A 27,224-nucleotide genomic window follows, 5' to 3' on the forward strand; every position below is an offset into this window, starting at 1 on the left:
AGTATTTTCTTTGGATAAATGAAATTTCTGAAAGTTTCTGAAATAAATGATACAATTATTTATTATTTTGTTCAGTGTTATTATTCTGGACAAAAATTTCCTGGAATAATAGTGGTCTGCTATGGCAGATGAAACAAAGTTGTAAGTGTTCCCCAAAAAAGAGCTAATTTAAAAATAAACAAAACTTAGGAAAATATTCTGTAAACTTCAGGTGATGGTAAACTTTTCCCAGACCAGAAACTCAAAACTGGACCAGAAAAAATTATATATTTGACAACTTTTTAAAAATTGTACTTAAAAATAGACAAAATTATCAAAGTCAAAAAATGAAAGAGAGACTGGGAGAAAATTGTTAAAACACATATGAAAAAAATAATATTCATCATAAGATGAGGAAAAGACAAACCACCAACAGAAAAATAAATACATGATAGGAGGAGGCATTTCACAAAAGAAGAATGGCAAATGGCCAATAAATATGAAAGGATGATTATTGTAGCTAGTCATCAAGGAAAAGCAGTGTATACCATTTTGTGCACATCAAATTTGCAGAGACAGAAAGAAAAAACTCATCAGGCTATGCGTGGAAATAGGCACTCATATTCTGTGGCTAAGATTATAAATTACACAAGTTTATAAGTTATTTTTAGTTGTATTTGTAGTATTATATATTTACAGTGTGTTTCTATTGATTCTATTTCCTTATCAATTGGAAAAAAAAAAAAAAAACAGGGACACCAACAGGACAGTCATCAAATGAAGAGCTGACCACATTCTTGTACATACATTTTATAAAAAATCAGAAAACTACTGTAAGGGAAGAAAAAAATCTTCTCTACCCTCTGTGTCTCTGGCTAGCCCTAAGAATTAAACAGACTAACAGGAGAAAAGAACACACATTTTACTAAATTCTTACATGTACATGGGAGCCTTCACAAAAGAATGAAGACCCAAAGATGAGACCAGAGTAGGCAACTTAATACTTTTTAGATAAAGAAACAATACAATTGTGAAGAATTGACCAAACAAAGGGGTTTGGGCTAGGGGTGGTAAATAGTGAAGAAGTAACTTGGAAAGCAAAGTATAGTTTAACAAGTTTTGTTTGTAGAGATTTCTCAGCCCCACATTCCCCATCTCTGGTGGTAAGAATGTCTTCTTTCTTCCTGATACAGGGAGAGTAACTTTCACATGTGAATTGTATCTTCTGCCTTCAGAAAGTAAAATACACTGCTCTCATACATTTCTTTATTTCAAAATAACCAATATGCCCAAATGGCTTAATTTGGGGTGATATATTTTGGTTTCTTTCACCAACTAAAAAAAAAAAATTCTTAGACTCACATAAATTGATAAGTAACTATACTTGGATTTGATTAAGTGGAAAAAGGTTGCAGTATAATTTTTACCAAATAATTATATTAAAAAATAAAAGGGAGGGAATAAATATATTTTAATATTTGTTTGTGAAACTTCATATGAGCTTAAATCAAAATGTGGAAAAACGAACACAAAAGTATCATTAGTGTCCTGGAGTGTGGCGGGGGATGGAAAATAGAATTGAAGCAAGGGGAATTTCTTGGTCTCTCCTAATATATCTTTTGTTTGTATAGAAGAGGAAAAAGTTTTCATTAAACCTTAGTTTTGCTTATTGGGTCTGAAAACTAAACTGACAAGGATAGATTAACAGAAGGAAAGCATACCAATTTATTTAATATAAGTTGTATATGACACGGAGCATTCATAAGGAAAAGAAGACCCAAAGAAAGTTAGACCTGGGTATATTTACGCTAGGTTTGATGATGAGTGGGCAGTTATGTTGAAATATGATAGGTTAAGGTGTATGAGGTAAGTATAGTAAACTGGGGAAACAGCAAGGCCTGTTTGTCCAGAACTCTTCTTGGCATCCCTTTGCTTTTAGAGGTTAAGATGCTCCATTTTTCTGGGTACAGGAAGGGTACCCCTCACAGGATAGCTTATGACTTTTGCCATTTTTTCAAACTCCTTCAGCTTAAAATATTTAATATGCCAAGGTGCTGTATTTTGGGGGTAGTGAGCCCCATCGTTTGACTAATAGCAAAGAGCTGATATTATTTTTGTCTTTGGAAAATTGTATCTAAAAATGTAAAATAAAAAATTGATCAAATTATCCCAAATAGTTTTTAAAGTTATGGTAGTTGTTATTTTTTTATGGTGACTCACTGACAAGTGAATTTTCTTCAAATGTTATGCTTTGTATCCCCCACTAAATACTAAAACAAAACTTCTCATGACAGATTATAGATTAGATGGTTTCTTTAAAACGATCCCCTGGTGTGACTTTTGCTGAGATTTAAGAGATATGCTAGAAACAAATCTAGCTATTTTTCTGAAACAGCAATCATGTTGACGATTTCTTATGCCACAAGTATGTCAACCGAGAGAGTAAGTGCCCTGAAGATCTCGAAGACAAGTACAATCTCAGTGTTCAGAGGAAGTAATTTGTTAGAAATGTGATAAAATAGTAATTAATAAAATAAGCTAATACATGTCATTTTTAACTCTGTAACAATGTCAAGTTTATCAGTTTTCATCAAGGTAGAAATTAAAAATAAAAATACATTTAGAAAGGTATTACTTCATGTTCATATTATCTGGGAATTATCTACAACCATTTTTTTCACCTTGTTAAATGTCACTTTCCTTAAATTATATCATTCTTAAACTACGGAAATATTACAACAAATTAACTGACGTTAGACCCAAAAAATGGCACATGGAATACTTTTTTCAATCTTAAATTCCATATATTTAAAGTCTATCATTATCTTCTCACCAAATTGCCTTTTTTTCCAACCATTTCATTTCTGTGAAATTTCTTAAGCAAAAACCAGGAAAACCAACTTCAATTCTTTACTCTGTTTATAAACAAGCTTGCCTCTAAGTCTATTACTTTTTCACTTATTTTTTTATCACTTCCATTTCACTAATTATTATTATCAAAGTATTTATCACCTTGCACCTAAATTATTTATGTAGTTCATACCCAATATCATGATAGCTATGGTGTTTCTCTTCATCTGTGCTGTTTCAGCTACAGTTTTCTTTCTTGGGAATCCCTTTCTTGGCAATCCCTCTCCCCAAGTTCTTTTCAAGCCACTGTTCTACTGTCCTTCTCAAGTGCTTATCATCATCACTTATTATAGCGTAGCCCAACAAATCATTCTTCCTGGCTGTTAAGTTCTTCTACAGTATACACTCATTTTCCCTCACTTGTGTTCATCTTCTACGATGGCGGCCTTCCACTTCCATTCAGAATAATATAAAGAGCAAAACATGGGCAGGGCTATTGTGGTTACCCCAATCATAGTAACAATTTACTAATCTTTTAAAATAGAAATTGGCTTTCATTTAGAGAATAAACTGAATGTAGTTTGAGAGAAGGTAGGAAAAAGGATCTTCTCTATTGTCCCAAGCAAAATAGCTCTGTCTCAAACTTAGAATGCTATCCCCAACACTGAAGCCCTGATGCTTACCAAATCTATCCTTCACAGAATGGAATTTAATAATCGTCCACAGTAACTTTTCTTATCAATGTATTTTTCCAAGAACATAGTGCTCCAAAAGAAATTCTAGCAAACTTAACCTTCTCTTAACATGTTATATTTTAATGGTATTTTCCCTCATCTGTGTTGTTTCAACTCCATTTATGGATAGGTACTCAGAGTGACTGTCTGCTTGTCCTACTGCTTAATCTGTATTTATGCACAATTCTTTTTAAATCCATACACCGGCTCTCTCCCACATGAAATGCTTCTCTTTCCTGTTCTCCTACAGAAATACAATTTACTCACAGGGGCTAACTCAAATTTCCCTCTTGCTTAAAAAGCTTATTCTGACTAAATCAGGATATAGTTCCCCCATTAACAAGTCATTATTCTGTTTCTGCTTCATCTATGCTAGTTTTGTCTCTTGATCAGGATTGCAAGTTACCAGTGATTAGGCACCCTGTTTTCTTTCTTCTGTGTCTCTCTAATCACGTAGCACACACACAGTGATCGATAAGTGTCTGTTGATCAATTGAATACTGTAACCCTACCATTTTATGATAGACAAATATAAAAACAAACTTATAAACAAAAGTAAACATTAGTACTAAATGATGAGTTTTAATCCTCAATAATTTGTTGGCATAACATAAGAGAGCCCAATGTATAAATCAAGAAACAATGGACTATTCATTATTGACCCAATAAATTTAGAGTATCAGAATAGTAGAATGTTATATATTTGAGTCATATTTTCTGCCCCAGAGATATTAACTCAAACCGTCTAAAATTAAAGTATTTCAGGAAGTACAAAAGATGGCTCTTCCTTTGTACAAGAAGATACCCAACGACTATCCATTGTGTTTCAGTTGCAATAAATGATACACCATGAGGAAATGAGGGAGTTCAAGAAATGCCATGAAAGAAAGGAAACAAGGGGAATGTTCTATTAAGATACTCTATGGTAAATGTTGCTTATATATTAGATAGTCTCAGGAGTGCTAGAAGAAAGGAATTAGTCATCAGTGATGTCCCATGAACACAATGCCCTGGGAAATTCATATCAGAGCACATTGGCATGCATGTTATATATTAGTTTGAAAATTCTTCCAGGTATATTCATGTCTTTGATACAGATGTTTCTTCTACATATTTTTTTTTTCCTTTTCAGCACTAAAAAACTGCCTTTGAAATTCTGGATCAACTTACGGATTTCACGTAATGTTAATTCATTTCCTATAATGCATAATTTGAAATTTTAAAAAAATCTTTGTTGTTTATGGCCATGGAAAAATCTTTTTGGAATAATTTTTAGTGAGTATAATAAGTTAAATAGTACATTTTGCTTAGGGACAATCTGGTTTGTTTTGATTTCTTAGAGAAAAAAGGAGTCAATTTGTAAAAATTATTTGTAAAAACAGTGTTAACTTAAAATTCATTCTGTCTTTTATTAAAAATTGTTTTTTAATTTTTTTTCAAATTCCTATTACTCTTCTAATTTAGCTATGCTTAAATAATTTTTAGAATCATGTTTCATAACTGTGACTAAACTTCAGGTTTAATGGTTCAAAAATTATGATGGTTACAACAAATAGTTTTGTTAAATAATAAAATGAAAATATTTTATAACACACTACTGCAAAAAAATAGGAAATGATGTCAAAAAACAATGCAAACAAAATTTTACCACAAAGTGGAAAAAAAACCCTCCTTGAATTACAAACCATGAATAGGACAAGTCCATAGTTTTACTGGCGTCTAGTGGGGTGAAAAGTTTATAGTATTTACCAACACAAATGAGCATTTTGTTTAAGTAAGGATTTTCCTAATAAAGTACTACATGTAACAATGCAAGTAGCCCAATATATATTAAAGAAGTTTTGTTCCTTTTCTACAATAGAGCTTCTCTTTTCTTACTTAGTATCATGTTACTTAAAACTTAGTGTTGACATTTTCTGTGCCTCTTGTTTAGAAAAAAAAAAGCATTATATAATGCCATGACTACATATTTACTATATTTTCCTCCCAATGGGAGAAATCAGTTTTGTTGATGATTCCACATTTTGCCTAAAACAAATACCCAGTACAATTATAAACCAATTATTGAGGATGTTTTAAAGATTTTCATTCACTTTACCACTCAACCACATTTTAGTTAAGAATGTTTCAAAGTCAAAGCTGAAGCAAATGAAGCTTTTAGGATTTTTTAATAGCAAATATCATTAATTGTCCTTATACTTCTATTTACATTTTTCTTTTTAACAATATATAATTTAATTTTGCAAAAGTTGTCCAAATTATACCAGGAAGGTGGAAATGTATGCCAGTTCTAACCACCTTTTAATAATTAAAATCCAAGAATTCATGAGACACTTTTTTCCTGAAATAAAGCAACAGCTTCCACCTTTGGCTGCTAATTGATCGCAACGTGAGGGAGGGCAGAGTAAAGATCAATTATCACACAGTGGTACCCATCACATAAGATAACGACAATTAGGAGCCTCTAAAAAAACAGATTCAGTCAGGGTGTGTTTCTCCTTCTTTTCAATGAATGGAGAACCATGTATAATTGGTCTTAAAAAGTGACTTAAGGGGGGCAAGGATTGGGTGAGTTTACCACCTATGCTTCTGAATCTATAATTTGCTCCTTTTTTTTGCTAAGTTTCCTGGTCCTTCAGAAACTTAATTCTCTTTTCAATGATATAATCAAACCTATAAACAACATTAAACACATATTTAAAAAAAGATATTTCTCATATAATTTTTACAAACATTTTCTCATTGTAAATTTTTCTCACTATGTACCCGATTATGACCTCTGGTAACTATCCCTTCAATCGAAGCACAATAATTCAATCTACTGAGTAATTATACTGTTTAAAGAAACTTTACCAGGGGAACTATAAATGGTGTCATAAGAACTCTAATTTACCCAAAAGAAAAAAATATATATATAATACTTCTGTCACAGTTTTTTATTTGTTACTTCAGGAAAAGTCCTTAGTGAAAGATATTTGTTTATATTAACAAAGGGCTAATTTAATGTTCTCACTTTTACGTGTAGAGAAACATACAGAAAATTAAACTATATTCAAGGAATATGATTTAAGGAAAACATTTGTTTTCAAATGTTGAGTAACAAATCTGAGAAACTCTTATAATCAGTATTACAGAGAGAATAATCTTGGGTTGTAATTATTGAGCATTTTTATTAAAAGTTCAATAGAAAGATATAGCCACGTGCATAATTCATTTTAATTTGGAAGAGTAATGTTAACAGAAAAGAAAAAATTAGGGCAAAAAAACCAAAAAAACAACAACAAAAGAAAACCACAGAAATAATCCAGGAAAGATAAACTTTTCATAGAAATAAACATATTTCTGGAGATCTATATTACCTCCATTTTCCAAATTGTAGAGACATAAATCATTCCATGAACTTCTAGGTCTAGAGACCATGTTTGGGTTGTGTGGATCAATGATGAGAACGGGCAAATGTCTTGTGTTTAGCCAAGACAGAGACATTGACTGTATATAATGATACAGTTAGGCAAAAAAATAGTCAAAATAGGATAAAATCACATGATTTAGTACATCCATGCAGGTGAACAGGGTACAGAGATCAAAAGATCATGATGTAAACATGTGACCTCTGATTCTATTTCCTTCTTGAAGTGGGCATTCCTGTGCCTAGAAGTACTCATCATGGCCAGGAATTGATCAGAAGCCTATAATTCAACCCATCCCCTCACTGAAGCCAGACAATGATACTTAGATTCATTTAACATTCGTTCAACAAATACTTATTGAACATCCATTGATTATGTGCCTGGTACTCTGTGGGGTACTGGGCATAAAACGGAGGACAAAACACATGTGATCCCTGCCCTCAAGAGCTTATGATCTACTGGCAAAGACAAACAATAAACAAAGAAACAAATACACAAATAAAGGCTTGGGTAGTATAATAAATAAAAAGTATAGAGTGTTATCTTGTGTTGAGTTCCCTAGAAATAGAATCTAGATCAGAATTCTTGTTTAAATGACTTATTAAAAGAATTCTCTCAGGAAAACTGGAATAGGCAAAGCAGGAGAAGCAGGGAAGAAAGCTAAGTAAGAATGCAGTCTCAGCTTGAGCTTGAGCCCACAGGGATCTCTGGAGTATGAATTGCACCACTGAGTTGGTCTCTCATTGATGCAAGGAGGCATACTTTTTATAATCCTGATCAGTCATTGGGTGAGGGCCACGAGACAGAGTGAGGGTCACCGGGGTGGGGATGAGGGGCATACTTCCTTTGGAATAATATCCAAGTTGAGGTCAGAAGATTGTATAGTATTTACCTAGGAAAACAAAAGGGCCAAGAATAGCCAAGGTAATCAAAGAGGTTAGTGGTCACCAGGCATCACAAGAAGATGGTACCAGTATAGTGGAAAGAGGCAGACAGGAAATCACATAGGCCATGTTTAAAATGTTGTTTTTATCCTAAGAGCAGTGGGCAGCTTTAAAGGATTACAACCAGGGAAGGCACTTAATCAGATATGCATTTTAAAAGATCATTGGAGAAAAAGAATCAGAGATAGTCAAGAGTAGATCTTGGAATACCAGTTAGGTGATAATTGTAGGAATCTAGAAGGAAATAATGATGGTTTGAACTAGAATAGTGATAGTGCACATGGATACGTATAAATGGGCTCAAGAGATAATTACCATGTTAACAGTGCTGCACTAACCGTTCCATACCTGCTTTCCCTATTATGACATCACATATTCTCTTCCCGCTGCCTCAAACAGTCCAAGTAAGATATATTGATGGATAGATGTCATAAAGAATATAATGAGGTATAACAATACCATACCAGACAGCTACCTTGTATTATTTTCTGTAGTTATGCTAACCAGGTACTGGCACAGCGAGAGAGGTCAATTAATCTCAACCAGAGTAGATGATTTGGCTAGATGTAATGAAAAGACAAAAATTCAAGAGAGTTTAGGTCACTGGTGAGAGAGTTATTGAAATAGTAGGCTATAGAATCAAAACTGGACCAAGAGATAAGAAGGATGGCGTTGCAAGTATGGAGAGACAGAGGCATCAACAGGCTGGAGCTACTCACTAGGTAGCCTAGAGATATGTCCTAACTACTCTATAGTGTTAGTCCAGTTGTTCTAATTGTGAAATTATCCAAATTAAATAAATCAAATTTAATAGCAACGAGTCCCTGAAAGAATACATAGAGGAAATTAAAGGTAACTTTGCACAGGAGAAATAAGCCTAGTACCAATGTAGACATAATTCAACAATGTAATGCAATGGTACTCAAAGTAAATTCACCACTGAGAAGATGGACCTTCGAGAAGCAGTGTGCACTAGTTAGGTTCTATGCTCACCATGGTACTCATTAGGACTGTACAGTAAATTCTGCATTGCAACACTAAAGCACATTAAATGAAATTTGGAAAGCCAGTAGCGACATACAAAAAGGAAAGCAAAAAATAAATATTGAGATGTGCCAGGGGATGAATTCTGAGGCCATGGTGATCTTACTGTTTGATTTGCTTAGATACTTGCTTCAGTTCTTCATTTTTGAATGTATACACACAACCTTTGTAAGTTTTGTGTACATTTTGAAGTCCTCGAATTCCACTACCATCAGGTAAATGGTAACAGGAGTGAAATCAGAAAGAGAAATCCACAGTGTGTTCCCTGGAATGGCTTCGAACAGCCTGACAGGCTGCCCCAATTGGCAATGTGGATCTTGGATTCATGAAAAACGCAGCTGTGTAGACCAGGGTGCAGATCAAAGGTGAGAATGCCTATTTTTATTTTAATGTTGTAAAAAATTCCCTGGTCCAAGAACCACATAGATTTTGACATAAAGGCTGCATAGTGAGAAGTCAAAGGCCTTCAGTTCAGAAGTCCGTTGGAAGGATCACATATTAGTGAATAGGTGGAAATGAAAGTGCTCAAGTTTTTTTTTTTTTTAAATCACATAAAATTGCGACATGAATTTTGGAAGTCTAAAAATACCCTTAATGCAAGCAGAGTGGATTTTAAAAGGTTCCATACTAAACTTTTACCTCTGAAAATAAACAACATGCTGTGTATAGCAACAGTGAGTTGTTGTTCAGTGTTTCTTAAAGGTGATTATAACTGTGTCAAGATTACATTTGGGATTCCAGAAGCAGAGCTGATCTCATTATCGGAATTATTTTTTCTTCATTTTTTCTTTTCTTTTTTTTTTTTTTGTCAGGGTGGGACTGCCTCTACATTAATTCTACTTACGAACAAATAAAGTAGAAAAAATATTGTAAGATTCTGATCTGTGCTACTAAAAAAATATTCCGTTAAAAAGGGAACAGTGCTGCACTAACCATTTCATACACCTTTTCTTTAATATGAGCACATATTCTCTTCCCTCTGCCTCAAACAGTCCAAATTTTGCCTCAAAATATATCTTCTTGAAGCCAAGAAAATCTACAAGACTGTTTCTGAAGACCAAACGCCTACTTATTTATATCTAAAACAGAGTTCACCCCATCATAATCCCCTGCAATTGGATAACCCCCATAGCCGAATCCCCTTTCAAATAGCAACTGAAGCTGCTGAGTTTTGTATTAAATTATAATACCAGGTAGATTAGGGTCAACACTGACAGGAAGAACATCCAGCAATGGAATACAATGGAACTTTCTGCTCCACAGCAGTTCCCAGCTTTGGAGGGGAACTGCGACTGCCAGCAGTTCAGAGAGTTAACATGAGTAGCATTTTGTCTCATTTATTTTTATAGTTTCCTCATTTTTAGCAGAGTTTTTTTGTTTTTGATTTTTGTTTGTTTGTTTGTTTGTTTTTTGTCAGTGTTTTAGATTCCCAGTGAATACCAGCTCTCAAAAATACCTGGTAAAAAGTAAAAAAAAAAAAAAAAAAAACTGCAGGAAGATCAATGAACTCTTAAATTGTTTCTAAAAATGTCCTTTTTTTTTGTAATCTATGCATTATTTAGGGAATTCATGATAGCATTTTGAAGGCATCAGTGACCTTTAATGTATTACAGATATATTTCTTAGCAACTTTAGTATATACTGTACTGTGCCTTTAAACTGATGGTCGCATTATAAAAGCGAATTGCTTTTAATTTGAATGTATTACTACCAGAGCAACGTATAGTTAAAAGAATTTTATCTATAATTAATTATTTAGCTCAGGGATTTAAATCTGTGTAGTAAATGGGTTTCTCATTTTCTTAACAGAAGGTTAGTTCAGGCTTTTAAATGCTATCACAAGTTGGCAGCCAGGCAATCTCTAGTTGCCTCTGTGCTTTTCAATTTGTTCTATGCTACCTGCTATCAGCTTCAATATCCAGGTTTGCCAGCTGCTCTTGTGTATTCTGGGTAGCATCATGGAACGCAGCTATTATGTACAATTACACAATCATTCCCAACCACTTAAATCTAACATTACCCCAGAACAACAAAAGCAAATAGGTTCAAACCTATTTTACTCCATGAGTGTACCAATGTGTGAAATGATTTTAATAAAAGTGTTATGTCAAATTTATTAGGTGATTGTGAGGAGAAAAAAAAATAAAACTTTACCCTGTCTAAAATCAGAATGTCTCTCTCACTGTGTGAATATGAATATTCTACTGAAAACTAGGGTAGCTGCTGCTCTCTGTTACTCCTGTTTTCCAGGCCTGGGAACAGATGGTACACCACCTGACTCAGAATAGTCTAATGTAAGATTCATTGTGCTTCACAGGAAATCAAAGATCAAGCAACATTACAGAAGGTGACGCAGCACCTCAGCAACCAGTAACCCAGTATGATACAGTCAAGTGGAAAAGAAAGAGGGAAGGACAGCAACAAATTAAAAGAAAAAAGAAAAAAAAAAAAGACAAAGAGTGTAATCAGTCAATCTACTCAGAAAATAAAACCTTCAGTCCTTCAAGGCTAATATTTGAAAATACTATCAACCTTCACCTCAAACCTTTAGCCCAAAACAGTAATAACTTTCTCTCTAAAGGATTTTAGTTATGTGATTGTTGTCAACATGAAAAAATTGTTTAAAAGATTGTTCTGATGTCCTTCAAGGAACGTATTAAAACCAAATCATCTTTAAGGCACAACAATAGAGTATGATCGTGACAAATGTGTTAAATTTGTAACTTTACCAAAGCTATGGAGAAGGTGCCTAGGAGAGAATAACTTGGATTATATGGGTTAATGTGCCCTCACAGCTATTTTAAAAAGATAGCAAGTATAGTGGTGCAAGCATCTGCAAAGCCCTCCTTCACTTAACCTAGAAAAGGAGTTGGCAAACTCTGACCTGTGCATCAAATTTGGCCCACTGCCTGTTTATTTTTAAATAAGGTTTTATTGGAACACAGACATGCTCATTCATTTGTTCATTGTGTATGGCTGCTCTTACACATTAGCATAGATGAGTAGTTGCGACAGAGAACGTGTAATCTACAAAGCCTGAAATGTTTACCATCTAACCCTCTACAGAGAAAATTTGCTGCGCTCTGATCTAGAACATCTTTCACTCTCATAATCTACATATGAACCCAAGTTTTCACCCAAGCCAAGAAGTCACTGAAAACCCCCATAACAAGAATATCTTATACAATTGACTTACTTTATCTTTTAGAAATAAACCAGTTCCTCTGGGTATAAATTCCTTGTCCCTTGCAGTGATATTATTTCTCTGACTCCCCTACCCACCACCAGCATCGTCTACCAGTTCAAATCAACATCAGCAGAAAAGATATAAAGATGGAGTCTTTATGCCCAGATGTCAGTTTCTGACATATATTTATGTGTGTGTGCGTGAGTGCGTGTGTGTGTGTGTGTGTGTGTGTACATATATATAAAGTGCCTCTGGGTTACAATATACCATTTTGTAGCCCCCTACCCTTATTCTGCAAAATCTTGTTGATTCATTTGTTCCTGTCAAGCTGTCACAACAACAACAAAAAGTTTCAGGGCCTAGACAAATATCACGTGAGGATGTATTCCTAACCTTGTTATCTCTGTAACTGGTTGTAACACAGACTCACCCCCAGAGACAGAGTGGCATTAAAGTGCAGTCAAGTCATTTACAAATAAATTACTGCCTGAAAAAATCATAATAAGTGAAATAGCATTTCATCCACAAAGAGCACACTTGAAAATCCGTTATCAAAGTCAATTTGCTATTTCCACCCTACATTAGCCTAATACAATGCACACAAGGCACAGTCGGTGGTGTTCCAGCACACGCTCTCCGAAAAATAAGCCTTTAAGGATTTCAAAATATCTGAGGAACTGCATTACTGGTCAAGATAATGGCATTTTTATAACAAATGAAAAATAGCAGCTGAAATGCACAAGGGCATGAGATTGGGCATGAACAATCTGGTTCCAATACTACTCCACCATCTGCCACTCCACACATCATCCTGAAGCAGGTCGGCACTTTACCTATTTTGTTTTAAATCAGTATTAGCGAGAGGGATGATCATGAGACACAGGGATACCTTTCTTACTGTCCTTCCCCAATATTGCATCGAGAATGATGCTTTTTGTGCCGACAACCAAACTTCCCAACTTTTCTCCCAGAAAACAAGATTGTGATACACAGAGGAGTGACTAGTTAGAGATATTGAGGACAATTTCATCCTACAGTAAACCCTTTATACAGTAGAACCAACAACAAAAAAAGGTTTAAAAAAAAACAGAATTGAATCATTGGTAGTACCCGTATTTCCTTCAGCCAACTCAGCATTTACTTATGTTAGGTAATAAGAATATGAAAGGTCAATGAAGAAATAGGGAACCTCCCTCTTTCTCTCTTTGAGCCTTTTCAGCAGGTCCAATAAAAACCTAAGTAGCTCACTGTACTGCCTTTGTGGAATTAGAACAGGTACTAAAGGGAGTTTTGTTGCCAATGAAAATCACCCTGCCATGGATGATCACTTTAATAATATGCTGCATGACTTACATACATACATTCATTCTTTTGTGTGTCAAATATTTCATAATAAAAATAGGGAAAAAGAAAAAAAAATATTTAAAAGCAAATGATTTGACTCTTAACTCACTGACCTAGTTCAAATGGCAAAAACAGATCTGAGAGATTATCTTCAGCATCACGATCCTTGCTGAAGTGGGCATAGTATCTATAAAGATTTTTGCTTTTTTTTTTTTTTTTATTGGGGAATATTGGGGAACAGTGTGTTTCTCCAGGGCCCATCAGCTCCAAGTCGTTGTCCTTCAATCTAGTTGTGGAGGGCACAGCTCAGCTCCAAGGCCAGTGGCCGTTTTCAATCTTCAGCTGCAGGGGGCACAGTCCACCATCCCATGTGGGAATTGAACCCACAACCTTGTTGTTAAGAGCTCATGCTCTAACCAACTGAGCCATCGGGCCACCCCTTCGGCAGCTCAGTGGCAGCTCGTTGTCTTCAATCTAGTTCTGGAGGGCGCAACTCACTGGCCCATGTGGGAATTGAACCGGAAACCCTGTTGTTAAAAGCTCGTGCTCTAACCAGCTAAGCCATTCAGCTGCCCCTTTGCTTTTCTTTTTAAAAGAATCGTAGTCTATAAACTTTTCAGTCTATAAGACCCAAGGCTTTTAATGGCATAATCCAAAGAGCAAACTTTTTAAGGCATATGAAAACTCAAACACCCCATCAATATTATCTTCTATAGTAAGAAAATTAACTCCTGAGCCTATCAACATAATTAGGAATAAATGAAAAGAGTTATTGGTATCTCCATGACCGTATGTCACTATGTCAGTGACACTGTAGTTTCATCTCAAGATTGAGCCTACTGAAAACGCTGTTATCTTGCCTAGCAAAAAACAAGCGATTTCGGTTACAGCTTTTAGCAACACTTTAATCTTTGATTCCCCAAATTTAAATAAATGTATATAATTTGTACCTTTTATAAGAATTTTATACAAATATTTTCTATTTACTCAAATCATAGCACATGAAGCTAACTTCTGAGGCTATAAAGAGGGACTAATTTTCAAAAGTTGGGAAAATACTTATTACAAGATGAGAAAATAGTTCAGTCTTGCTTTTGTAGCCCCACATGAAATAAATCAACACAGGAATACTAACTTCACATTGACCTGAAAATCAGTATTAGTCGTTCTAATATTATATTGCTATGTTTTCAGATTGTCTGCCACTTAGATCAACAAAACTATGTGGAGTAATTCATTCAACAAACATTTACTGAATACTTACTCTGTCCACTGGGGAACAGGAAATAGTTTGCAATAAAGGGCTTCTGGAAGAAAGTGACACCTAAGTGAATCTTAGGAATTAGCTAGGTCAGAGTGGAAAAGGAGAGAGTCTTCTTAATAGTAAGAACTAAGACACAGAGCAGAGGAATTAAATAGTGTCTGACAAAAATGCGAGCAGATTGGCTTTGCGGAAGCAAAAAGTACAAGACAGTGGGTCACTAGAGGTGACTGGAGATGTAGGCAAGAACTAAATGAGAGCTTTTGCCCTGAATTAAGATGCTTGGGATGTGTCTCCTAAATTATAAGATGAAACTGAAAGACTAAGTAAAGACTATTATATGCTTAAATCTGTATTTCTGAGGGATCATCTGGCAGCTGGGTTGAAGATAGATTTGATTGGTATAAGAATGGAGAAAGGAGACCAATTAAAAATATAATAAAGAGAAAGCAGCCAAATGAAAGATAATGAGGACACGGTCCAAGGTGATAACCACAGGGATGGATTAGAAAGGATGGACTGTGATTTAAAAATCAGCAGTATTCTATAATTAATTAATATATATATAGATGGTGGGTAAAGGGGAGGAGTAAATTATTTACAAATTTGTATCCCAGTTTTCTGGCTATGGTTTTATCAGTGGAGCTAAAAACTATAAGATGAGGAGATAAATTTGGTAGAGGACTCGCTTTTTGACATATTACAGGTAAGTTTCCCATACGACCATCATTTAGTGGTGCTCAGTAGACTGTGCGATATGCAAGTCTAGGGAGAGGTTTGAACTATATGTTTAAGTTTGGAAGATGAAACTGTGTGAGATGAGCCACTCCAATAAGCATGAGAAACTGACATAGAAGAGAGATGAATAAGACAAATAAGCCACATTCAGAAGACCCAGGAGAATACCTGTTCACAAAAGCCCAAAGAAGAGGGAAGACAAGGATCACAAATGGCAGATAGAGCAGGTCGGACAAAAAATAAACAGTAAGCAGTTAGGAACAATTAGAAGCCACATTATCGTGGATCAAGGACTAAATAGAGGTAAATGTGGAGTATTACTATGATCAGGAAAAATGGGCAGATTCTCAAGTAGCAGTAAAAAGAAATAAACTCAACATGATTTCTAGTTATTTTTGTCAGAGACTGTGGTTTGTGTTTTACTTCTGTTAAAAGGTACTATGTTATAATTTTTTCAAACCTCTTTCTCTGTGTTTAATACTCACTTGATTATAAGAAAATGAATTTTGCACAATCGAGAAAAACCAATATTAGGAGGCAGATGACATTGCTCCTTAATAGAAATGGTACCTAACCATAATTGGAGAGCAAAGGAAAACTAAGTAAGGTAGAATTGGGGCTTGGACAGTAGTAATGTCCACATTATAATTATTGAGTCCTTGCAAAGTACTTCTCCATGAGGATTCTCACAAAGGGCCAATTTCTGTCCATCCTTCACTTTAGTAGGAAGTGCTTCATGTTTATACACTAGATGAAGGACAGCACACTGCTTGCTTTGGGGACATGTGACATTCTGAATGAAAAGGGCAATAGTTATCAAGCTACATTATATTCTGAGAAAATGTGTCCTCTAAAATGTGACCAGAAATTATGAGTCACCATATATTGTCCCCATTTCTTTTTTTTAATGAGTAACAGAAGACAATAATAATTTAAAATCTGATTTATAGGCAAAAACTGCTTCCTTAGAAAAGAACCAATTTCACAAAGCCACTGATGAAGTTCAGATGATTCAATCACTAACCTCAACTTCTAAGTGAAACTCATACTTTTTCCCTCACTTTGACCAGAATATATTACTGCTGCAAAGCAATTTGCACTTTGCAACTTTAAAGAGAGCAGAAAGGACTAGACTTGCCAGAAGGCACTTGGGCAATTGTCACAGGCAGATTATTTATTCTACCTACAAGTTTATTATTATTTTCATAGAATTCTGCAAAGATCAAACAAAAGTGCTAACAGGCTCTGGTGGGTTTTTTAAAAGGTGGAATTTAAAGTATTATAAGCAATAAACCATCAAGTTGCCTGACACTTTATACGAATAGGTAGTTCATATGACTATATTAGCAGAGAATACACTATATTTTCATTAATTCCAGAACTGTGCAGCCCAGCCAAAAGTACGATCTGAGGGATTTTCTTTTTTTTCTCCCCAAATTTTAGTAAAGCTCTGCAAGTGATTCAGTGCTAGACTGCAGTATACCAAAAGCATCTGAATCAATATTGACACCAGAAGTCATGATTCTGTCCTTTTCAACTTCAAATACAAATGATAAGAATAGTAAGAGTACACTAATGAAAGCAACAGTCTCATAAACTTAAGCAAAAGAAAAAAGGAAGGGAAAAAAGGGAGCTTCCTTACTATGAAATAAAATTGCTCAAACTAGAAAGCTGAGAAGTATCTGTATTAGTTTCCTGGGGCTGCTGTAACAAAGTACCGCAAACTGGATTGTTTAAGCCACCCAGAAATGTATTCTCTCACAGTTCTGGAGGCTAGAAGTCCAAGGTCAAAGTGTTAAAAGGGTTGATTTCTACTGAAGACTGAGGGGGACTCTATTCCATGCCCTCCGCTGGCTTCAGGTGGTTCGCTACTCACCTATGCTTGTCCCTTGGCTTGTATACAAACACCTCGACCTTTGCCTTCATGTTCACATAGGGTTTTCCCTGTGCATGTACCGAAATTTCTCTTTTATAAGGACACCAATCATATTGGATTAGATGTGCACTCTACTCCAGTATGACCTAACTATTTCCAAATAAGAGCACATTCTGAGGAACTGTAGCTTATGATTTCAACAAAGTAATGGCCGGAGGTCGGGGTGGGGTGAAATTCTTTCCACATACAAATACTATTGTCTCAAAGTCCAGTTCATCCATGCTTGATCTCTCCATTACCACTATTTTGTCAGTTCTGCTATTACCCTTGCAGTGTCATATTTGGTCCTCATTGAACTGTGATTCCACAAAGGTAGGGTCCCTGACCACTTTTTCCCACTATGTATGCCTAGTGGCTAGTTGCTTGCTGGCTTGCTCTTAATATAATATCTGTTTCATGAGTTTTAAGTGAAAGACTGCTCACTGATTATTAAAGTTAATTTCTCATTGGATTTCCTATTTTGAAACCTAATCTCCACTTCAAACCATTCACTTCACTGCTAACAGAAAGCTCTTTGAAATCGTTTTACCATGCTTAAAAATTAACAATGGCTTCTTATGACTTAAAAGATAAACATCTAAACTCCTTAGCTGACACATAAAGAACTTCATGCTTACTTCAGTTGACTCTTTCAGTCTCATTTCCTCAACTTCCTCTTTTACCCCTTAACAAATAAAAGCAATAATCGTAGCTCTTTGAAAACCTTATACTCTCTCATGAATCTATGTCCTTGTAACTCTTCTCTTTGCCTAGACTCAAACATAACCTCGGGTGTAAAGTCTTCACCAACCCCTCCAGTACAACTTTTATGTATATCAATGTTAGAAAAGGTTATGTAGTATATAAGTGCTTGTTTTTGTGTCCCACTTTCCGCAAGACTCTGAACTCCCTCTGCTTCTTGAGGACCAGATAAAAGGCATTGTTTCATCTTTGTATTCTCAATACATAAGGCAAGGGCAGGAATTGAATAAACATGTGTGGAAAAAACAAATGAATAGGAGGAAAACTATATGATCCAACATTCATTTACAGATCATACTTGGGACAATCTTTTTGGAAATATGACATGAAAGTAATTGTAATGCTTCCAAACCAGGAGCCCGAGACAACAGAACACATACTTCAACAATGACCTCAGTGTCAGCATTCTGCCTCTCAAATCCAGGCAAGCCCACCAGGACAGCACAGCTTAGAATCTCCCTTTGTTCCTAATGCTTTACAAACGTTTTCTGAGACTGAGGTAGGGAAGAAAACTCAATATACTTTGGCTTATACTCTAGGGGTGCCTAGTACATGTTATGAATGCAACAAATCATATAGAGATGTGAGGTAATATTTGCCCTTTTTCTTAAAGCCATGTTAATTGAGTAAACAGTTACCTACTCTTGGATCAGATAATAAAATCAAATTAAATCTACTAAAATTAGCAATAGAGTTAAGAGTCTCTCTCTCTCTCTCTCTCTCTCTCTCTCTCTCTCTCTCTCTCTCTCTCGAAATAGGTATCCTACATAGCCTGATCATTGCCCACAGATATTTTTCTGTTTATTGACAAACTTTAGATGTAGTGGTTTGAGTTTATTAAGAAATACAGTGAGCTTCCTTACATATGAAGGCAGCAGTGACATTAGTAAAAACACTCCAAAGAAATGGACAATCTGAAAGTTTGTAGCTCTGAGGCACAGACATTGCTACGAGAGACATTTACTCTTCTCTTTCTATTTTTTGTCATCCAGGCATCGTTTAATGATAGGAACAGGCAAACTGAATTTCCATACTTCTGTGTATACATGTTGTGTGGTACATACACAATGATATTGCAGGCATTGGAAATAAAAATAAGGTTTTCTCCTCAAGGAGATCACAACCTATTGAGGAAGGCGCATCTTCAAGTAAGTAATTAGGACAAAATGTGTGTCGAAACGTTTTGCAGAGAATATATTGCAAGCTCAGAACAAGCAGTAGCTAACATTGTCTCCACTGTCCATAAAAAATAAATCCGAGTTCCATGAACCTTCCTTATTTCTGCACTATATCACTGACAACATTTCCCAGTGTGGGCGAGACAGGACTGTGCAGAGGAAAGAGGTGGTGCTTCTGTCTGAGCTTGGTCAAGGTGATTGACCAAGTGGATAGTAAATAGTGAGAAATTGGAAGGCAGAAGGAAGCTAAAAGCACAGTTACGGTATCTCTGTCTTTCTCTCACTGCCTTGGATAGCATGTTCAGTAGTGGCTATGTCTCCTCCATAGCTCTGCACAGGTCAAGGAGTCCTGCCATTTTCCCTGAATTCCACATCCCCTGACTCTCCACACAAGGAAAAGCAGTAACCTCCCGCTGGCACTAATCTCTGGGTTTCCTTAGCATCCTCTGTTTGGCTTCTTAGCTCTTTTATCAACTGTGTAACCCACTCTGTATATTTAACACCCTCTGTTTTAAATAATTTGTGATTTCTACTTTTCTGTTGGACCTTGACTGATACACATAATACAAAACAAACCAAAATCAGAAAGGAAAATATGAACTTCTGTCTCCAAATCTGCAAATCTAGGATCTTCTATGAACAAATAATTGAGTAGTCAGAAAGATTACTAATGATTATCTCATTTCTTATTTCACACTTTTATGCTTAAAGATGAGCTTTTGAGTCCCAAGCACTAATATATTGTTTTTAAATCAATGCCAGAAATTCTTAGGGTTTTTGTTTGTTTGTTTGTTTTTAAACATGGGATGGCACAAATCAGTCAAATAACTGGGATTCAAAGGTTATGCACAAAACCCAACACAGTATCTGAGGAGAAAATAAACAATATTCTAATCTTCATATATAGAAAAATACCAGTAATTTACCTTTTAATTTCAAATTTTGCTATAGCTTTGATAGTAATAACAATGATCTAATTACCCTAAGGAAAGGAAACGGAATTTCTTTATTATCTCAATTTAATAACAATAATAGAGATAATATGAAACAAAAACTTAATACTAATATTAATAGTGATAATGATTAAAAACTGCTAATGCCAATAACATAATGACATAAAACATGCTACATGTCTAACTACATTTAATAGTTGGCAAATGCATCAACTCTTTGGGACTCAATTTTCTCAGGGGAAACTGAAGAGCTTGGATTAAATAGTTTTTTCCAACCATTGATTGGTTCACAGGTCTAACAGTTTCCATAATTAAAGATAATATTGATCTCTATTGCAATTTCTGGTACTTTAATAAAAAATAAAATAATGGGGCCGGCCCGGTGGCTCAGGCAGTTAGAGCTCCATGCTTCTAACTCCGAAGGCTGCCGGTTTGATTCCCACATGGGCCAGTGGGCTCTCAACCACAAGGTTGCCAGTTCAATTCCTCGAGTCCCACAAGGGATGGTGGGCTCTGCCCCCTGCAACTAAGATTGAACACCGCACCTTAAGCTGAGCTGCTGCTGAGCTCCTGGATGGCTCAGTTGGTTGGAGCGCATCCTCTCAACCACAAGGTTGCCGGTTCGATTCCTGCAAGGGATGGTGGGCTGTGCCCCCTGCAACTAGCAACGGCAACTGGACCTGGAGCTGAGCTGTGCCCTCCACAACTAAGACTGAAAGAACAACAACTTGAAGCTGAACAGTACCCTCCACAACTGAGATTGAAAGGACAACAATTTGACTTGGAAAAAAGGCCTGGAAGTACACACTGTTCCCCAATAAAGTCCTGTTCCCCTTCCCCAAAAAAATAAAAAATGAAAAATAATGATTACAAAAATGTTTTCTTTAAAAAGGAATAGTTTAAGATATTCCATGTGCACTCAAGTGGGCATATTTGATGTTTGAAGGACCTCAGATAAACTGGTTCATGATTCAGTTACTTAATTTCTGATTCAGCTGATAATCCTAACTAGTACACTAGTTTTAAACAGCACATTGCTCTTTAAAATTCTAAGTTCAATATTGTTTAATTTATATCCATAATTGACCATTTGTTAAAGGCAGGAAGCACAAGGAACACTGATGTTGAAATGCAATAAGGAAACTAATAGCATTATGATATAATTCTGCAAATTTTGTTCAATTTTCCTTTCATCAGATCAAAATTCTTGTGTATGTTTAGTACTTCAAAAATCAATTTTGAAAGCATAAACTAATTTAATGATTATGAAATATGGCTTAGAATTACGGGAAATAAAAATTACACTATATATATATATATTTTACAGACTTTCAAATAACAACTTGAACCTCCTCTCTTATCCATCTAGTTAGAAAAAAAATGATGTAAGAATTACAAAAGTCTTAGTTGTTTTTAAAGTAAAGGTAAAGAATAGTTCTACACATGTGGTCACAATCGCAATTTTTTCTCATATTATAGCATGCATTTTAAAAATATATAATTTGAGTTCTGCTCAAGATGGCACAGGTGACAGCTGTGCTTACCTTCTCTAGTGACCACATCAAAATTACAACTAAAGTATAAAACAACCATCATTGAGAATTTCCTAAATTCTTGCTGAACCAAAGACCTACAACAAAGGACATGCAGAAGAAGCCACCTCAAGACTGGTAGAAGGGACAGACACACAAAATGGGTTGGGCCCACACCCGCATGTTACCAGTAAAAAATTGGGAGGGATTTCTCGGCTGTGGAGGTCACTCCTGGAGTAGCAAGGGGTCCCAGTTCCTGCCCAGCCCAGGGTTCCTGTGTCATGGAGAGAAGTACCCATAATTTCTTATTGTAAAAATCAGTAGAGATTATGGGTAAGACAGAGGGTGCTGCACTCCCAGGCACTCCCCTTAAAAGGACCTCGTACAGACTTAACTCACTGACGGAAAAACTAGCTCTGAGCTCTAGAGCAGCATTAGGGCAGCAGCTGGAGAGAAGGCAGAGATATATCATAGGAAATTGAGTTTTCTGGCTTCAGGACAAGGGCTGGAGGGTTCACTTTCTCCAAGATGGAGAAGCTGGCAGAGGCCATTATTCCTTTGTTGAGCCCTACATGTTCCCAGCTTGCAGATGCAGGCAGCTGCCAAGCTGGCTAACACCATTTGTTCACCAAGCCCTTGAGATTCTGAGACCCTGCCCTGCCCAACTTTCAGGCACACCCAAGCTTTTTCAAGTGGCTTTTTCATACAAACCACCTGCCTTGGTTCATGGTGCAGAATTTTGTAGCATCTCTGAAAGGTCCACGGAACCTAGACAAGCAACATCTGTCTTGAGTATGTCCTGTACCTCTGGCTGAGCAGCCCTTGACCTGGCATTAGCAGCAGCCAACCTGCATTCATGGCTTGGTCACTTGAGGCACTTACAAGCAAGGCATGGGAGGCAGCCATCTAGGATTGCTTTGTGACTCCTGCTGGGTAGATCCAAGTGGGGCAACAGCTGCAGCTGAACTCCATTTGCAGCGACTCCCCTCCCAGGTGGCCCTGGGGCTGGCATGCCCAGTGACCAACTTTGAAATAAGCTGGAGGATCACCCATATGCCTCCAAGAATGACACACCCAAGGGGTGGATTAGACTGGCACCAGACCCCTGCTTAGGCAGATTCTCCTCTGTAGGGTAAGCTCCTGCACAAAAACTCCTCCACTATAGTCATGGTCAGTCCTCAAAACCACTGAGCCCAAGGGTCAATCCGTCTCATTAACGTGCAAATAGCAACCAAGGCTCAACTACAAGAGGAAGGTGCACACAACCTACATAAGGGACACACCTGGAGTGCATTGCTCAGGTGACCAGGAAGACTACACCACTAAGCCCCACAGCACATCTAGTACATAAGGTCACTCTACTAAGACTGGGAGATATAGGAGCCCTACCTAATACATAGACACAAACATGGAGACAGCCGGAATGGGGAGACAAAGAAACATATCCAAAATACAAGAACAGAACAAAGCTCCAGAAAAAGAACTAAACAAAATGGAAACGAGTAATCTACCACATGTAGAGTTCCAAACACTGGTTATAAGGATTCTCAATGATATCAGGGAGAATCTCAACAAAGACATAGGAACATAAAAAATGGAGATACACATAGAAAACGTAAAAAAGAACCAATAAGAAATAAAGAATACAATAATGGAAATGAAAATGCATTACAGGGAATCAACAGTAGATTAGATTAAGCAGAGGATCTAATCAGCAATTCAGAGGTAGCAGAAAACAATCAGAAAAGCAAAAAGAAAAAAAGGAATTCAAACAATATGTGAAGAATTTAAGGGATCTCTGAAACATCAAGCATACCAGCATTTGCAGTTATAGGGGTACCAGAAGAAGAGATACAGCAAGTAATTGAAAACATTTTTTGAAGAAATAACGACAGAAAACTTCCCTAACCTGGCAAAGGAAATAAATATACAAGCCCAGGAAGCACAAAGAGTCTCGAACAAGATGAACCCAAAGAGGCCAAAACCAAGACACATCATAATTAAAATGCCAAAGGTTAAAGACAAACAGAAAGTTTTAAAAGCAGCAAGAGAAAAGCAGCTAAGTTACTGACAAATGAGCTCCAATAAGACTATTGGCTGATTTCTCAGCAGAAACTTTGTAGGCCAGAAGGGATTGGCAGGTAATATTCAAAGTGATAAAAAGTAAGGAAATGTGGTATTTGACGCGAAGTTCAACAAACCAGCAGCTGCATCTGCCACAGTTCGGTCTTCAGGCTTCGGCTTCACAATGTTTCCCTTGGCCAAAAATGCTAAGTCGTCTCCCAGCTCGAAGTATTCAGCAATGGCAAGGCAGATTCACCAGAAATGGACACCTGATTTCCATGACAAATATGGTAATGCTGTTTTAGCTAGCGGAGTCACAGTCTGTGTTGCTACATGGACATATACAGCAACACGGATGGAATAGAATGGAACCTGTCCCCTGTTGGCAGAGTCATCCCAAAGGAATGGCGAGATCAGTAATCATCCCAGTTGGCATAATACTGAATTGTTTCAAAACCAACTCATAATTGATACCAAGCGAAAGCACTATGTAGCTGTTAAAATATGGCATGACTGAATAAATAAAGTGCATTTGAAACCTTAAAAAAAAAAAAAAAAAAGTAAGGACATGCAACCAAGTACTCTACTCAGCAAAGCTATCATTTAGAATTGAAGGACAGATAAAGAGCTTCCCAGACAAGAAAAAGCTAAAGGAGTTCATCACCACCAAAGCAGTATTACAAGTAATCTTAGAGGAACTTAAGATAAAAAAATAAAATAAACAATATGAATAATAAAATGACAATAACTACATACCTATTAATCATTATTTCAATGTAAATGGTTTAAATGCTCCAATCAAAAGATAAGGGAGCTGAATGGATAAGAAAACAAAACCTTTACATATGCTGCCTACAGGAGACTCACTTCAGATTGAAAGACTCATACAGACTAAAAGTGAAGGGATTAGAAAGATTTTTCATGAAAATGGAAACAAAAAGCTGGGCTAGAATACTTATACCATACAAAATAGACTTTAAAACAAAACTATAATAAAAGACAAAGAAGGACCTAGTAATCACTCCTCTGGTTATTTATCCGAAGAAACCCAAAATGCTACTTCGAGGGGACATGATCATCCATATGTTCATTGCAGTATTATTTATGATATCCAAGATACGAAGGTAACCTGGGTGAATGGGTAAATGGATAAAGAAGAGGTGGTACATACATATAATGGAATATCGCTTAACTGTAACAAAGAATGAAATCTTGCCATCTGAGACAACATGAACAGACCTAGAGGGTACTGTGCTGAGTGTTGTAAGTCAGACAGTGAAAGACAAATGTCATACGATTTCACTTATAAGTGGAATCTAAGGAATAAACAAAAAACATTTAAAAACCTTATATAGAGAACACTTTGATGATTGCCAGATGAGAGTGGGGTTGGGGTGTGTAAAAAAGGGAAAGGGATTAAGAAGTACAAACTGGTTGTTACATAGTAGTCATAGGGATGCAGGGTATAATATAAGGAATAACTATGTATGGTGTCAGATGGGTACTAGATCTATCGGGATGATAGATGGGAGGGGGGTTGGTTGGGGGCAAGGTGAAAAAGGTGAAAGTATTAAATACCAGTTGGTAGTTACAAAATAGTCATGGGGATGTAAAGTAAGTATAGGGACTATAATCAATAATATGGTAATTGCTATGCTTAGTGACAGGTGGTTACTAGTCAGAGGGATCACTTTGTAAATTATATAAATGTCTAACAACTACGTTGAACACCTGAAACTAATATGAAACATTGAATGTCAACTCTAATTGAAAATTTTAAAAAGGGGGAAAAGATCAAGAAAAATAAGAGGTTCAAAGTTCCAGGTATAAAACAAATAAGTCTTGGTGATGTAATATACAGCATAGGAAATATAGTCCATAATATTGTGATAACGTGGTACCATGGTGATCACTTCTTTAGGTATATAAATGTTGAGTGACTATGGTATACAGCTGAAACTAATATAATGTTGTATGATAGCTACATTTTAATAAAAATCTTTTTAAAAAATGGGCAAAGGACTTATTGAATAAACATTTTCCAAAGAAGACATATGAACTGAAAGTTTGTTACTATAATTCCAGGGGCCTAATACACAGGATAGTGACTGTAGTTTACAATACTGTATTGTATACTTGAAAGTTACTAAGAGAAGATCTTAACTAAAAGAAAATAATAATTGGAATTTTTAAGTGAAAATGTTAACTAACTTTATTGTGGTAAATATTTTGTAATATATGTGTATATTAAATCACCGTGTAGTACACATTAGTCATATAGGATGTTTATGTAAGTTATATAGCAATAAACCTAGAGGGATAAAAAGATCCACTGGAAATTCTCTTTGTTCCCTGTCTTTGTTTTGGTGATTGTCAAAGCTCCTGTAAAACTCTTCCTTTAGTATGGGCCCCTGAATAGATGCAAAGCATCTCCATAACACATGTTGCATATGCAGTGCAAACAAGAAACATCTTTACTGGATTAAGCCACTATGTTTCAGAAGTTATTTGCCACTAGGAGCAAATCACACACGTTAAGTCTGCATAGTGCATAATGCTTAATAAGAGGACATAAATATGTGTTTCCTTTACTCTGGCCACAAATATTGAACCTTATTCAAATACTGTCTCAGTTTTCCCATCTGTAAAGTTGAAGCAATGACATCAATATTGCCTAATTCAAAGATACACCATGAAACTCAAATAGAGGTCTAAATGTTATTTTTTAAAATATGGAATCTATGAATGGAAAAGTATTACTTTTTCTGATCACTACTTTGTACTATCAGCTAATTATTTCTATAAATTCAGCTGTTTTTATTTTCATATTTATTCCTCTCCTGAAAGAGTGTAGCTCTTTCAGGGCCAGACTTTGTCACTGATAAAACATTCTCTTCAATATGTGTCCTTTTTGAGTTATTAAAAATACTGATTATTTTTAAAGAAATAAATCACCAAATTTGAATTGGCATCTTCTCAGTAATTGGAAGGTAGATTCAAGGTCCTGAAAGATGGCATTCATCATAAAAATTAACTTCTGAAATGAGCCTGTTGAAAACAACGTTCCAGAAAAGAAAATGTCTAAGAACAATAATTCATCCAAAGAGAATAGACTTTTTTAAAATAAGGAAGAAAAAAGGTAAAAAAAAAAATGTAATTTACAAAGAAGTTTAATCCTTCGAAGGATAATTTAAATGTCTTTTCAGTTTAAAGGCTACATTCATGAAGCCATTAGCTTGTACTTCTAAACCCAATTATTTCTTTCCCTGGCCTTTGTTTTTCTTTATTGTTTCAGTGTATGTCCTAGACTTGTAAACATTCTACAGTGA

The 27,224-nt window shown here is 35.8% G+C and overlaps 1 long non-coding RNA gene and 1 pseudogene across 1 annotated transcript in view; one reads left to right on the forward strand and one right to left on the reverse strand.

Annotated features, from left to right (window-relative positions):
* Positions 1 to 27,224, reverse strand: part of LOC141573206 (uncharacterized) — a 155,441-nt gene that overhangs the window by 108,907 nt on the left and 19,310 nt on the right. The window lies entirely within an intron of this gene.
* On the forward strand, positions 24,080 to 24,383 carry LOC109445045 (cytochrome c oxidase subunit 7B, mitochondrial; annotated as a pseudogene).

The sequence above is a fragment of the Rhinolophus sinicus genome, linkage group LG09, assembly GCF_036562045.2.
Source record: "Rhinolophus sinicus isolate RSC01 linkage group LG09, ASM3656204v1, whole genome shotgun sequence".
Taxonomy (NCBI): Eukaryota; Metazoa; Chordata; class Mammalia; order Chiroptera; family Rhinolophidae; genus Rhinolophus; species Rhinolophus sinicus.